The sequence below is a fragment of the Protopterus annectens genome, chromosome 1.part1, assembly GCF_019279795.1.
Source record: "Protopterus annectens isolate FY-2018-M chromosome 1.part1, PAN1.0, whole genome shotgun sequence".
NCBI classification, from domain to species: Eukaryota; Metazoa; Chordata; order Ceratodontiformes; family Protopteridae; genus Protopterus; species Protopterus annectens.
The window spans coordinates 598,167,662-598,183,180 of NC_056726.1; the positions used below are offsets into that span (position 1 = coordinate 598,167,662).

Here is a 15,519-nt window from a genome sequence, read left to right on the forward strand (position 1 = left end):
CCCAAGGCTGGAAAGCCATCACCTATGATTTTGGGTGTTGAAAGTGATAACCAGAGGCTATTGCATCCTTTCACATATGCCTCAAAATTTGAACCAAGCCCATCCAGACAAAGAAGGGTTACAGCACAGAAACTGTTAAAGCTGCTAAAAAATGAGTAATCCAGGAGATTCCACCAGACCATGGGGTATCTAGAATCTACTCAATGTTCTTTCTAATACATAAGGAGAATGGGGACCATAAGCCAGTTGTACTGATTTGTCAAGCAGACATCTTTCTGTATGCTCAACGTGCATTCCATACTGCCTCTTCTGAGGAGAGATGACTGAATGTGCTTGGTGGACATCCAGGATGCCTACTATTACTTCTTTATAACCAGATTGTCCAGGTGATTGCTGTGCTTCAAGCTGGGAGCCAGACATTTCCAGTTCAGAGCATTGCCTTTTGGACTCACCACAGGCCCTGGGTGTTCACCTTATGCATGGTAGTGATAGCAGCCCAACTCAGGGTGCAGGGGTTCCAGGTGTTCCTCTACTTAGATGATGGGCTTATTACAGCCACCACAAGAGATTTACTGGTTCAAGCAAGAACCTCCTTACTCCATCTGTGCTGTTCCTTAGGGATTATTTAAATTTCAAAAAATCCAAATTGGAGCCTGTTCAGATCCTATAATTTGAATGTTGCCACCTGGACATTACCACCCAAATAACCAGGCTTCTTTTGCCCAGACTATTCTCTCCAGATCTTCAAACCTTACAGGTTTTACATCATCAGAATCCACTGGCATAACCAATTTGCTTCCTATTGGGATCCATGGCAGCTGTGATCAGTCTTATCCAACATACAAGGTTTTACATGAGTACTCCAGTGGACTTTGTCTACTGGTCGCTGATGCATCAGCCGATGCACCACCCCGTCAGACTCCCCAAGGTCTACAGGCATCATACACAGTAGTGGCTCACCTCTCTCCTTATTTCTTTAGGACATCTCTTTGTGTTTCCCCCTCTAAGTGCCATAGTAACTGTGGATGTCTCACCTCTTGGGTGGGTGACATTTTGAGGGGAGGACTGTCTGAGGTACCTGGCCCCAGATCGAGGCCAACCTTGTGTCTTAGAGATGCGGGCAATCATCCTAATGTTGGGGAACTTGCAGGATTACCTCCCCACAGGTGTGATTCTGGTACAGACTGACAATATGTCTATGGTCTGGTACATCAACAAACAAGGCAGAACCCCTTCTTACCCATTATGTCAAGAAGCCATGAGAGTCTGGCAGTGGGCAATGTTTTATCAGTGCTTATTGCAGTGTGTATCCAGGGCAAGTCCAATGTCCCAGCAGACAAACTGAGGTTGATTCTTCTGCCACGAGTGGGCCCTGAGTCAGTCAGTGATGAATAAGATATGGGACCAGCCCTGCTGTGACCTGGTTTGTAACCCTGACAAATACCATGTGCAGCAACGTCTTCCTGATCCTTCAGGAGGTAGAATCCCTGAAGGAGGCTCTAGCCCATTCTTGTTCCCTGCATCTTCTGTATGCTTACCCCTCAACTCTTCTCATAGTTGGGTTTCTGCAGAAAGCAGCTTGGTACGAGGCTCATTGCCCCCTTTTGGCCTTGACCAGTTTAGTTCTCCTTTTTGTGGTCTCACTTAGTATACCCACCCTAGGCCATGGATTTCTTTCTGGATCTGATCTGTTACCCCTCCAGCAAGCCCCACTCCGACATCAATTACCTTAGTCTGACCTCTTGTTTTTCCACTTCTAATGATGGCAAGGAATCTCAGACTCTCTTCCAGGGTTGTTCACATCACCACTTCCTCCAGAAGCCCTCCTAAGAAGACCTACAGAAGTAAGTGGAAAAGGGCGAATTACAAAGGTTTGAATCCATCCTTGGCACCCTTGCTGTCTATTTTGGATTTTCTAGCAGGGCTGTATCATTCAGGGGCTAGTTCTACAATTAACGTCCATTTAGCTACCATTTGTAACTTTCATGTGGGGAAGTAGTATGTTTCCATTGCTTTCCTCAGGTTTTCAAAAGCATTCCAAGAGGTGCCTTTCTTTTCCAACCCCCACTTAGAGATCATATTCCACCTTGGGGCATCTCTAATTTGCTGCAGAATCTTACTATGGTGTCATCTGAACCTGCAGCATCAGGTGATTTAACATTTTTGTTGTGAAACATGTTTCTGGTAGATATTACATCAGCTAATTGGATTTAGAATTGTAGACCTTATGTAAACCACCATACCTAATTTTTCATAAGGATAACATTTCCTTCAGAACAAGTCCAGCTTTCATTCACAGGGTGGCTTCAATAGACTTTTGAACCAGAATATATTTGCTGACCAGTTTTCTTCCCATGTGTCTTCGATAGGGGCATACCTCTCAACTCTCCCGACTTTCACAGAATGTCCAGATTTTTGCCTCACATTTTTGGTCTGTTACTCAAAAAAATGTGGTTTTCTGACAAAGTGACGACTGAAGTAACTAAATGACATATTACGTTTCAGACCTCATTTCTTTCAGAAAATACGTAATAATTCAAAACGTTATTCTGCCAGCTTTCAAAGTTTATAGGAGCAATATGTGAAATCTGTCCCTATTTTGGGTCTTTGTTCCCCCATTATTTCTGTCTTTGTCTAGCTTTCTTGTGCTGAGAGGTTGGGAAGTTTGGATAAGGGTGAATATGTACTTAGATCATTGGATGTTCACCATCAGCTGCATTTTTATTTACACTGTATAAAGAATTTTAGGAAATGTGATCTATTTGTTTCCTTTTATAAGACAAAACAGGGTTCCAGTGTGTCTAAAGTTACCTTATCTTGACAGTCTGATCGCATTGCTTTCCTTGATATATTCAAAGGATTGTCATTACCTTCTAAGCCAAAAGCACATTAAACAAGAGAAGTGTCTGCTTCTGCAGCCTTCTTTAACATGATTCTTGTTGATGAAATTTGTGCAGCAGCAACAAGTCCTACAGTTCATACAATTGTCTCTAATAAGTTTGACCTGCAATCCAGTTCCAGAGATTCTTTTGGTTCCACTTCTCCAGAATATACTTCCGTAGTGCATTTGGGAGCAACTTAGGTGGGGGGATTGTGAAAACATAACATCGGATGTGAAAGTTATGCACTTACCATAACGGTAGATCCATGTTGTCTTCTGCCCACCTTAACATTCCTAAACTCCATACCCTCTCCAAATTGACAGAATGGTATGGCTCGTACTGTACTGCGCTGTTCCTACCTGGAGACGTTTTTGGTTGCAGTATTTTTAGATTGCTCTTTGTGACTACAGTGTTCTGTTTTTGTAATAATATTTTATACTTTAGGATTGGTAATCATGCTAGGGGGCAAACTTGATCTGAGGGCTGTAAGGGTGGTAGTGCATTATGGGAGAAGGGAGGAGCTTGAGCCTTGGAACCGAAGTTTAGTTGCCAGCCTTGGATCTGTAAACCCCATCTGTTGAGATCTACGGAAGAAGACAAAATGGATCTGTCTTTTTGGTAAGCACATAACTTTTGTTTAAGTTTAGGTCTGAAATGTCTTCTGTATTGATACTGAGTGCAGTGCATCTATGAAAGGGGCAAACAGGGCTTCATGTGACATAGGTTCATAGGTATGTACTAGGCTAATGGCCCTGGAGCCTTTATAAGCCTAGCCCATAGGATTTCCCTGGCTTCATGCTGCCCGACATTAGTTCTCAGTGCCTCTATAAAGTAAGGGCACTGAAGTGATCCCTGGGGTGAATTTTCTATTTCCCATCCACTCATCAAGATTTCTCTTGAAGATGGCCAGTGAGGTGCTGTGCTTGACATGTATGGGAAGTTTATTCCAGAGCATGGGCAGTCTCTGGGTTAAGAACCAGCATGTTCCGTTGATTGTGGTAATGAGGTTGAGGTCTGTGGAGCGTGTGGTGCGGAGGGATTGGGATATCTTCAGATGCAGCATATTTAACAGCACCAGGTCAGACATGGCTTTGTAGGTCAAGCAGAGATCGTCTCTAAGCAGGCGATATGCGACAGAGAATAGCTGGAGTTTTTTGAGTCTGTCTGTATAGGGCATGTGTTTAAGACCAAGGATCCTCTTTGTGAGGTACTTTTGTGGCGCCTACAGTTGTAGGTGTCTAGTGATGTACATGCCAAATGGGGTCTAATGAGGGAAGAGTAGAGAGAGACAATGACTTCTTTCTTCCAAGATGTAAAACCCTTCATAATGAGATGTGCCACATAGAAGGATTTCCTAATGACATTGACAATGTGGTTGTCAAAGGATAGGTTGCTATCAACCTGTGTTCCCAGATCTCTTGTAACGCCTTCGGTGTTCAGTGGACTACCATCGATGTGGTAATTCATGGGCACAGAGTTTTTCCCAAAGGGAATGACCATGCATTTTATGGCATTGAGCTTAAGGTCATGGTTTTGACATCAGTCGTTGGTTTCAATGAGGCCTTTCTATAGGATATCTACGTCATTTGGGGAGTTAGTAATGGCTCCCAGCTTGCAATAGTCTGTGAACTTGGTCAGCCAGAGTCCTTTTGTGTTGGCCTGGACTTCAGAGAAGTAGATGCCAAACAGGGGAGGACCCAGGACCAATCCCTGTGGGACTCCACTCGTGACTGGTCAGCAGTCTGACTTGGAGTCTGCTACTTTCACAGTGTGGGTTCTATCTGTGAGCCAATTTGCAGCCCACCTAGTGATATAGGGGTTAATGCCTAGTTTAGTGAGTCTATCTATAATTCCTGAGATGGGAATGGTATCAAACACCGTGGCTAGATCAGGGTAGGCTGTATGAACTAACTTGCCTCATCCACAGCTCTGGTTCATAGGTTCATACTAGGCTATCTGCCCGAGGGCATTTACAAGCCTAGCCCATAGTTTTGTGGCTTACGCCACCCCTTTAGTATGGGGAACTATACCCATTATTTTGCTGTGCCTCTGTTGAGCAGTGACACTGAGGTAATCCCTGGGGTATATCTGCGATCTCCCATCCATTGGTCAAGATTTCTCTTGAACAAGGCCAGCGAGGTGCTCTGCCTCACATATACCGGGATTTTATTCCACAGCATAGGGAGTCTTTGGGTGATGAATCTATCCCTCCAGCACGTCCTATTAATAGCCGTGTCGAGGTTTAAGTCTCCGCCTTGTGGCTCTGACGGATCTAGATTTTTGAGGTGAAGCATATTCATCAAATCTGGGTTTGACATGGCCTTGTATGTTAGGCAAAGGTCACCTCTGAGCAAGCGGTGGCGACTGAATAGAGCTGGAGTTCTTTCAGTCGGGCAGCATAGGACAGATGTTTGAGACCCTTTATCCTTTTGGTGAGGAACTTTTGTGGCCTCTCCAGCTGCTGCAAGTGTCGGGTCAGATACATTCCGAATGGGGCATTGTACTCAATCATTGGTCTGATGAGTGATGAGTATAGGGAGACTATGACCTCCCTTGATCTAGATGAGAATCCCTTCATGATAAGGTGGGCAATGTAGAAGGTCTTCCTAACTACTTTAGCTACATGGGTGTCGAATGACAGACTACTATCAACCTGGGTCCCCAGGTCCCTGATAACTTCTTCTGTGCTCAGTGGATTGCCACCTATTTGGTAGCTAGGGGTAACCTTGTTTTTCCCGAAGGGTATATTGCCAACATACTGGAAGACAGATTCTGGTGAGGGAATCAAAGAAGTTCACCAGGTTGAGCAGGCATGAGCTACACTTCACAAAGCTAAATTGCGTGGGGTGGTTCCCTATATCCCTATTTATAAGGTCCATGATGATGCGGTCCATAGCCTTGCATATTAGACTTATCAGGCTAATGGGAAGGTAGTTCCTAGGGTCTGTAGTCGCTCCCCCTTTATGTACTGGGATGACTGTAGCAGTGTGACATTCGGCAGGGTCAAAGCCTGAATTGAGGCTGTGATTGAACAGGGCATACACGTGTGGTGCCAGTTCAGATTGTTATTTATGTGGAACACACCAGGGATTTTGTCAGGCCCCATGTATGCTGTATTCTTGGCCTTGAGCAGTGCGGTTTTAACCTGTGCATCAGTAATATTGGGTACCTGGCATTCCTCTGGTATTGTGATTGGTCCTTTGGGGGGGGGGGGATAAAGTTGGCACAGAATCTGTCTTCCAGTATGTTGGCAATATCAGTTGGGTTCGGTATAGGAGGTACCATTGTGCAGTAGCTCAGAGCAGATCTGGATATTGCCATGTAGATTTTTGACATAACTATAGAAGGCTTTGTGGTTGTCTTTAGTATCTGCTGCATTCTATTTTCATAGCTAGCTTTAGAGGATTTGATGAGGGATCTCAACTTTTTGTTGAGGCTAACAAAGGAGTTTTTCCAGTCTTGAGACTTCATCTTTTTCTACAACAGTTTCGTCCTTCTGTTGGAGAGTTTGTTTATGGCAGAGGACCACTGGATTGGCTTCCTTTTTTGGAGGAGCGCGCCTTGGTTCTGCTGGGTATGGCTAGTTCCATGCATTTGTGTACGTGTTCGTACAATGCTTTGGTGTATGATTCAGCAGTTATGCACCTATTCTCCATTTGCATTGGCGTCATGAAGTTAGCCACCTCTGTTTTTAGAAGCTCAAAGTTGGCTTTAGAGAAGTTTTTCACAGTGGTTACCTTTGCGTGGGGTGTGGGTGGGATGTGGATTTCCATGGTGATTAGTTTATGGTCAGATCTCACTAGGGAGGAGTTGACTAATGGAGTAAAGTGATGGTCACCCATGCTAGGAATAACCAGGTCACGGATGTTGCTATCTCTGGTGGGGCTAAGAATGAACTGATCCAGGCCACTGGAATTAATGAATTCCAGGAAAGATTGGGAAAGTGTGTTGGTACATGAGTAGTTTTCCCAGTTAATGTAGGGGTAGTTGAAGTTGCCCAGTATGATGTTTTTGAATCGTGTCTCTGTTACTGCACATATGTTGATGTTCTCCATTTTGAGGAATGCTTCGAGCGAGTGCATTTAGACTTCTAGTGTTGAGTAGCATGACCCTCAGATTACATTCACTTGTAGCTGTTATGGGGTAATTTGGTCTTTAGAATATTTCCTAAAAAAGGCACCATAGAGGTGGCAAGAGCCTTGGCCAGTGTCCGGAATCCCACGGGTGACAGATGCAGGCCGTCTTTGGCAAAGCATTGAGGTCTATCAATCATATCTTCCCAGGCAGACATATATTGGATCCCCTTAGAATGACACCAGAAACTTAGCCAGTTGTTGAAGTCAGTCATTTTCTGTTTGTATTATGGTATCATTCTGGCCGATGGTTGGATGCTACTCACGGCTAGGGTCATACCCGCCTGGGCTGCATGATTCGAGAGCTCCTCCATGTTGCTTTTCATGTAGTCCAGAGAGGTACGTCTCCAGTCATTCACACCAACATGGTCAATGACAGTCATATTTGTACCTATCGTAGAGTGATCTAAGTGCGTGCATTATGTGATGGATTGTGGCACCCGACAGGCAGCTGACTGTTACCTTCTTATTCAGCCTAATGAGTGGGACATCAGTGTGCCTCACTATTGAGTCACCTATGACTAGTGTATTGGGCAAGCTGTTTTGGCTTAGGAGCTTTGGTTGAGTGGTGTACAGTTTAGGTTGGCTATGTGTCACATGGTTTGTGCTATGTTGTGGTGGTAGAGTACATTTCTGCCTTGGAGGTCTCTGCTGTTTGGGTAGATTTCTAATGACAGTCTCCTCGAAGGTGGGTGTGTGGTTTGTGTTTTTATGTGAGAGCAGTGATGGCGTATGTTTTGGAGGGCTATGTGTTCTAAGTGGTGTGGTGCAAATGTTGACCTTCTCCTCTTGACTGGCTATTCCAGTCTTGGCTGGAGAGTGCATGGCTTCCAATGTGGAAATATAGGTGCATGTCTCACAAGTCTGAGTGTTGGGAGGTAGGTGGAGAGAGTTGTCAGTGTACATGAGGCAGTCTCTACATTGCCTCAGGATGCCCAGGTTCACTAGGTTAATAGGCGGAAGCACAGGGAACTGACATTTGGACATGCCTGGAGTGGTGGACAATTAGTAAGTACTGAAGCTGTTTCCTTGTGGAAAGTTTAGTGTGCTGGTAGCAGTTTGTGTGCTACAGTAATTGCTACAAGAAGTGTGAATGAAGTGCTAGACCTAATAAGCTAGTTAAAGTGCAGGAGAGAAGAGAACTAGCAAGATCTAAGGGAAAATTTAAAGAGCAGACTTTCTAGCACTGGTAATAGTTTACCCTAGCTTAGCGGCACTGTGCTTCGTGCAAACATGAGCTTTTAAGGCAGAAAGTTAAAAGGGATAGAAATGCAGCCCAAAACAGCCAATAGGATACAATTTCAGAGCTGGAAGCCACTCCTGTTGTGGTAGATAGGCTGCTCAGTGCTTACCACTCCCACTGATCAGCAGAAGGCTTCCATCTGTCACAGAAAGGTCTGGGGAACTCAGAAACTACAATACAGTCCTGAGTACAGCAAATCTGTATCTGGACTATTCTAGTAACAGAAAAAGGTGGGAAAATGAGCAAGCAAGGCAGAACTTTTTTTTTTTTAGTTTAACAGTAAAGTTCACTGTAAACAGCAATAAAATCACTTTAAGCACAGTGCAGGCTAGCACACTTGAGTATGTAGCTTAAAAACCGTAAAATTAAATGCAATAAGGTAAAAAATTATTTAAATAAAATGCAGTAAGCAATATTAAGCAGGAATAAGTAAAACGAAGATACTTAGAATTAGAGTCTCTCTTTCTCCTTTCTGTTGCTGTTGTAGTCTGCAGGATGCCAAAACGGAGTCTGCAGAGCTAAAGCAAGCGCAAACACGGGCTTTTAAGGCAGAAAGTTAAAAGGGATAGAAATGCAGCCCAAACGTCAATAAGGTACAATTTCAGAGCTAAAAACCACTCTCACAGAAAGGTCTGGGGAACTCAGAAACTACAATACAGTCCTGAGTACAGCAAATCTGTATCCAGATTATTCTAGTAACAGAAAAAGGTGGGAAAATGAGCAAGCATGGTAGAACTTTTTTTTTTAGTTTAACAGTAAAAATTCACTTTAAACAGCAATAAAATCACGTTAAGTTGTCAATCTCGCCTTCATTCTTGCTGGATGGGTTCGGAGCCGATCCTCGGCTCCGACTCGGCACTTGCTAAGCTCAAAAGTCACTTCCACCAGCTCGAGGCAGCCCTATATCCCATGATGCAAGGCGGAGATTACCCAGATCTCGTTTGCCGCTTCGCTCATGAGGTAACTTTTTACCAGCTCCTGGTAAGTGAATTTTTTTCTAACTTTTTCTGACACTTTAGCCACCCCCGATTCACTTAGCCCTATTCCCGTTAGTCAGGCCTTAGGTCTTTACACCTCCTATATTTTTCCTGTCAGGGTTTGTTTGGGTGTGTCTGTGTGTTTTTCCCTGTACTTAGTTTTTTGTTAATCTACTTAATTTTTGGACTGACTGTGTAGTGTGTGTGTGTCGGGACAGTCATGTCTAAAGAAGCTAGGGTCTCAGGCTTCAAGAAGTGTGACTCGTGCTGTCAGAAGATGTCTCTGACAGACGGTCACACTTCTTGTATTTACTGCCTGGGACCTCTACACCTGCAGGACTCCTGTGCTATTTGTCACTCCTTCAGCCAGAGAGTCCTGCAGGAATGTACAAACAAACTCATTCTCAGGGGCTTATTAAAGCCTGAGAGCTCCCTGGCTAAGTCCGGCTCGGGGAAGCCCTCAAAGCCTCCCAAGGCCCAGGCTTCAGTGTCCAAGCCTTCGTCCTTGGATCCGACTCCCTCGGAGTCGAGATCGGCTCCGCCTGGAGCCGATCCTTCCTTCTCTGAAGGTTCGGTATCGGCGCCGATACTCTCTCTGACTCAACTCGAAGCCGACAAGTTGTCGGCTCCAACTGGAACCGAAGGTTCTTCGGCTCCGATGGCTCCGTCAAGAAAGAGATCCAGATTTCCATCACTGGAATCTATTCATTCGGCTCCTGCCTCTCCTTTACTTTCGGAGCGGAGCCATCGGAGCCGATCCTCAAGGTCTTCCAGGCTCTCAGACCATGACTTGGAGAGAGTGGTGAGTAGACTGCTGAAATCACAGGCACTGGCCCAGATGCTTCATAGCCCGTCTCAGCAGACGACCGCTATTCCACACCCTCCAGAAATTCCTCCTTCGACTCTCCTTCAGAGCTCTGAGCCGGAGCTTATTGGAACTGTGACTGTTGGTGCTTCGGAGCCGATACCCTCCCTTCGGCTCCGTCGTCTTCGACTCCTATCTCCTCCTTGAGACCGTCCTTGGAGGGATCCGGTCGTCGGGCTTCCTTTGTCGGCTCCAAGGGGGCGAGTGGCATCGGACCCTTGTCCGACCCCATTCTCCCCCTCGGAGCTTCGGCTTTGGTAAGCTCGGCACCATCTGCTTCGGAGTCTTCCCTTTCGGTGGGACCGGGGATTCCTGTTTTCTCGGAGCGGGAGCTCTCGGTCCTCCCCGGGAGGGGAGCCTTCGAGGTGATGAGGAGTGTGCTAGCCCCCGAGCTGAGTCAACAGTCGGACATTTTAGCTCCTCCTTCTTCAGTGCCTGTAGATATCTCTTCCCACTCTCTTGCTCCCGGACCCAGAGATCCATCGCCCCAGGTTTCCCCATTGGGAATACCTTCCTCTTCCGAGGTTTCTCCTGATACTTCAGGGGAACCTCTGCGTAAGAGGACTTGCAAGAGGAAGCATTTAGACTCCCCTGAGTCCACAACATCAGATACCGACTTAGATGAGTCGGAGGGGTCCCGAAGATCCCCCTCTGAGGATGTCTCCTTTTCAGACATTCTTGAACTCCTGAAACAGAGGGGGAACTGGCCCTCCATTAACCCCTCCAAGGATGAGTCTGTATACCTGGAGGCTTTTGGATCTCGACCCTCCACCTCCTGGGTTTCTCCGCCTTTCGACCCCCTCATGGACGTGATAGCTCGAAAGGCGTGGGCATCTCCTGATTCCGTGGAACCAGTCCCCAGGAGGCCTTCTAAATTTATCACGGCTCCAACTGAAAAGCAGTTTCTCACCAAAGGTGTCCCGGTTGATGCCATGGTGGTGGCGGCCGCCACCAAAAAGGAACTTGCAGATCCTTCCGTACCGGTCCATCCACCTAACAAGGAGTCTAGGACCATGGACAGGTATGATAAGCGGATGTTTTCCTCAGCGACCTTTGCTATCCGTTCGCTGAATTATCTATGTCACTTCACCCGACTTCAAAGAGATATCCTCAAGGAATTGGGTGAGGTGGTACAGGATCCGTCAGCTGCTGGGGCTCAAGAGAAGATTGCCTCTCAGCTGGGAATCCTAAATTCCATAACTAACTCCTCCATGCGGCTCATTTCTTATGCAGCCAATGGAGCGAGTAGAGCTGCAGATACAGGAGTGGCTCTCAGACGTCAGTCCTGGATGCGGCTTTGCAATTTTGCAGACCCCTTTAAAGCGTCCTTCACAAACTCTCCCTTCGATGGGACAACTTTGTTTGGACCTCAGGTGAAGGACACTTTGACCAGGTGCGAGCAAGACGGCAAGACTCTTTCTGCCGTAGGAGTCCGTTTCTCCACCCCTTCAAGGCCTTACCCCAAAGGTCAGAAGGGAGGGAAAATGTGGTTCCGAAAATCTCAAGGAGTCACGCCCGATGCACGTGGTCAGTTTACCCCCAGAGGCAGAGGGGGTAATAACAACAGACGCCGCCCTAGGGGCAGAGGGGGTCCGCAGAACCAGGGCAGCAGAGAGTCTCTCTCTGACAAGCCCTTCCAGCATCCCTGAGGTGTTGCCCGACTGCCCACCCTTGGAGGCAGTCGGGGGGAGATTGTCACTGTACCCAGAAGCCTGGCTTTCCCTTCTCAAGACAAATGGGTACAGTCGATCATATCCGAGGGTTACAAAATTCCTTTCGAGAAAAGCCCCTTTCCTCAAAAAGGATCCCTTCCAGACGTTCCACCCAGTCTAAGGGAAATTGCAATGCTAGAGGTTTCAAAATTTCTAGAGAAAAGGGCCATCCAGCCAGTTCCAGCAGACCATTTAGAATCCGGAATCTACTCAAGGTTCTTTTTGATCCCCAAAAAGACGGGAGACTGGAGACCAATATTAGACCTCAGCAGACTAAACAAGTCTGTCAAAAAGATGAGTTTTCGGATGGTCACACTTCAATCGATTTTGCCCTTTCTGGACAAAGACAACTGGATGTGCTCTATAGACCTTCAGGATGCGTACTATCACATAAAAATCCACAGACGCTCCAGAAGGTTTATCCGCTTTCGGCTGGGGACCAGTCATTTTCAATTCAGAGCCCTGCCCTTTGGTCTCACCACAGCCCCCAGAGTGTTCACCAAATGCATGGCAGTGGTCACGGCTCACCTGAGTCAGGGATTCCAGGTGTTTCCGTACCTAGACGACTGGCTCCTCACAGCCACCACCAGGCATCAACTTCTCCAGGCCAGGGATTACACTGTATGTCTCTGCAGCCAGTTAGGGATTTCTGTCAACTTCGAAAAGTCTTCCTTATCGCCTTGCCAATCTATTACCTTTATAGGCGCAGATCTAGACACTACTCGGATGTCAGCAAATCTAACAAATCAAGGAATCCTGGATATCCAAAATCATGTTCGGATCATCCTACTCAGCAAAAAGGTACAAGCCAGGTTGGTCCTGAAATTGTTAGGCCTAATGGCAGCTGCCATCACACTTCTTCTTCTGGCCCGCTTTTACATGCGTCTCCTACAGTGGATGTTGTTTACCCAATGGTCCTTCCAGCAGCTGCCCATGCATCACAAGATCCTTGTCACACAGATTTGCAAGAGCCACCTATCCTGGTGGATTTCTTCCCCCCTAGTCCATCAGGGCAGACCATTTGTCCCCCCGGCCGCCACGGTCACTTCGGATGCCTCCCTGATCGGGTGGGGGGGCATTATCAGGGCAGGATGGTCCATGGCACGTGGCAACCGTTCGAATACCACTTGCATATAAATGTCCTAGAGATGAGAGCAGTGCTTTTAACGTTGCAAGCCCTCAACGACTTTCTTCCTTTAGGAACTATCGCAGTTCACACGGACAACATGTCCGTAGTATGGTATATCAACAAACCAACAACCAAATCCTATCCTCTGTGTCGAGAAGCTCTCAGACTTTGGCAATGGGCGATCTCCTCTCAGCGGTTTCTGATAGCAACGCATATCCCCAGGAAAACCAACATCATAGCGGACAGGTTGAGCAGAGCTATACTCATGCCTCACGAGTGGTCTCTCAAACAATCTATAGCGGAAGAGATTTTTCAGAAGTGTGGCCCTCCTTGCTACGACCTTTTTGCTACACCCCAAAACAGCAAATGCCCAGACTTCTTCTCTCTCTTTCCACTTCCAGGCCATTCCCCCAGAGAAGCTCTAACCCAGGATTGGCCCTGGGGACTTCTTTATGCTTTTTCCCTTTTCCGTTGATTCCTCAAGTGATTCAGAAAGCTACCGACTTGAGAGCCAAGCTGATCCTCATTGCTCCTTACTGGCCTCGACAAATTTGGTTCCCGTTCCTTCATCGACATCTCGTAGTGCAGCCTTGGCATCTGGACCCAGTTCCAGATGATCTGACCCACCAGTCGGGTCAACTGCACCGGTCCATTCGTTCCCTCAACCTCACTGCTTGGTTGCTCCACTTCCTTCCTTAGCCAGGCTTCCTATGATCTCTAATTCCATTAGGGATATCATAGTAGCTTCTCTAAAGTCCTCTACCAGAAGGATTTACTCTAGCAAATGGCAACGTTTTTCCTTTTGGGCAAGGTCTAAGAACATAGATCCCTTTACTGCCCCTATGGAGTCAGTTTTGGACTTCCTAGCTGAAATTTTTCACTCTGGTTCTTCTTCTTCACAGTTAAAGTCCAGCTGGCAGCAATCTCGAATTTTCATGTCAGATTGGCAGACCAGAACATTATGTCTCACAAACTTTGCAAAGCCTTTCTCAGAGGGATCTTCCTGCTTAAACCCCCTGTTAGGGATCCTCCACTGCAGTGGGATCTAAATTTAGTGCTGGCATCCTTAATACTTCCCCCTTTTGAACCGGCTGCTACATGCTCGTTAAAATTTCTTTCTTGGAAGACACTCTTTCTAGTCGCTATTACTTTGGCTAGAAGGGTGTCTGAACTTCATGCTCTCTGTGTTCGTCCCCCTTACTTGGTCTTCCACAAGGATAGAGTATCTTTGAGAACTAATCCGTCCTTTTTGCCCAAGGTTGCTTCTAAGACAAATTTAAACCAATCTATTGATCTTCCAGTATTTTTTCCCAATTATTCTGACAGGGCGGAACAAAAATTGCATTGCCTAGATGTTCATCGCCAACTCAGATATTACTTGGACAGAACAAAGCAATCTAGAAAGTCTGATCAGCTTTTTCTTTCTTATGCTGAAAATAAGAAAGGTCTCCCTGTTTCTAAGGTGACCTTATCCAGATGTCTGTCTTCCACTATTTCTTATATTTATCAGCTTAGGGGCAAACAGCTGATCTCAAAACCGAAAGCACATTCTACCAGAGGCCTAGCCACATCTACAGCCTTTCAGGCTAGGCTACCTTTAGACACTATTTGTGCAGCAGCCACTTGGGCCACTCCTCATACCTTCGTCTCACATTACAAATTGGATTTGGCCTCCAGGGACAGGGCGAGTTTTGGTTCCACAGTTCTCAAGAGTCTGTTCCATTGAGCCACCCAGGATAGAGGTGCTAGGGATGCGGTCCCATCCAGCAAGAATGAAGGCGAGATTGACAACTTAACATTTAGAAGTTATGTACCTACCATAACGTTCCATGTTAGTTGTCTTCTCTCTCCTTCTTTCTTGCGTCCCTCCCTCCTGTCCCCCTAGCCTGGACAGACCTTGAATTATCCTCTTCTCTGGGAGATTTCTCCCTTGGACACCAGTTAGCTCTGCACTTAGTTACCTGGGTTCCCCTTACAGTTTTTCTCAGGTTAGCTGTTCTTCCCTGGGGGGAAGATAATAGGTATTTTTTCCTCTAGCTACCAAACGAGATCTGGGTAATCCCGCCTTGCATCATGGGATATAGGGCTGCCTCGAGCTGGTGGAAGTGACTTTTGAGCTTAGCAAGTGCTGAGTCGGAGCCGAGGATCGGCTCCAAACCCATCCAGCAAGAAAGAAGGCGAGAGAAGACAACTAGCATGGAACGTTATGGTAGGTACATAACTTCTAATTTAAGCACAGTGTAGGTTAGCACACTTGAGTATGTAGCTTAAAAAACGTAAAATTAAATGCAGTAAGGTAAAAAATTATTTAATTAAAATGCAGTAAGCAATATTAAGCAGGAATAATTAAAACGAAGATACTTAGAATCAGAGTCTCACTTTCTCCTTTCTGTTGCTCTTGTAGTCTGCAGGATGCCAAAACGGAATCTGCAGAGCTAAAACAAGAGCAAACATGAGCTTTTAAGGCAGAAAGTTAAAAGGGATAGAAATGCAGCCCAAATGGTCAATAAGGTACAATTTCAGAGCTAAAAAACACTTTCACAGAAAGGTCTGGGCAACTCAAACTACAATACAGTCC

At 46.1% G+C, this 15,519-nt stretch overlaps 1 protein-coding gene across 1 annotated transcript in view; it reads left to right on the forward strand.

The window, feature by feature from the left end:
- Window positions 1–15,519, forward strand: part of SIPA1L2 (signal induced proliferation associated 1 like 2) — a 2,064,602-nt gene that overhangs the window by 1,536,469 nt on the left and 512,614 nt on the right. The gene's annotated exons all lie outside the window — the stretch shown is intronic.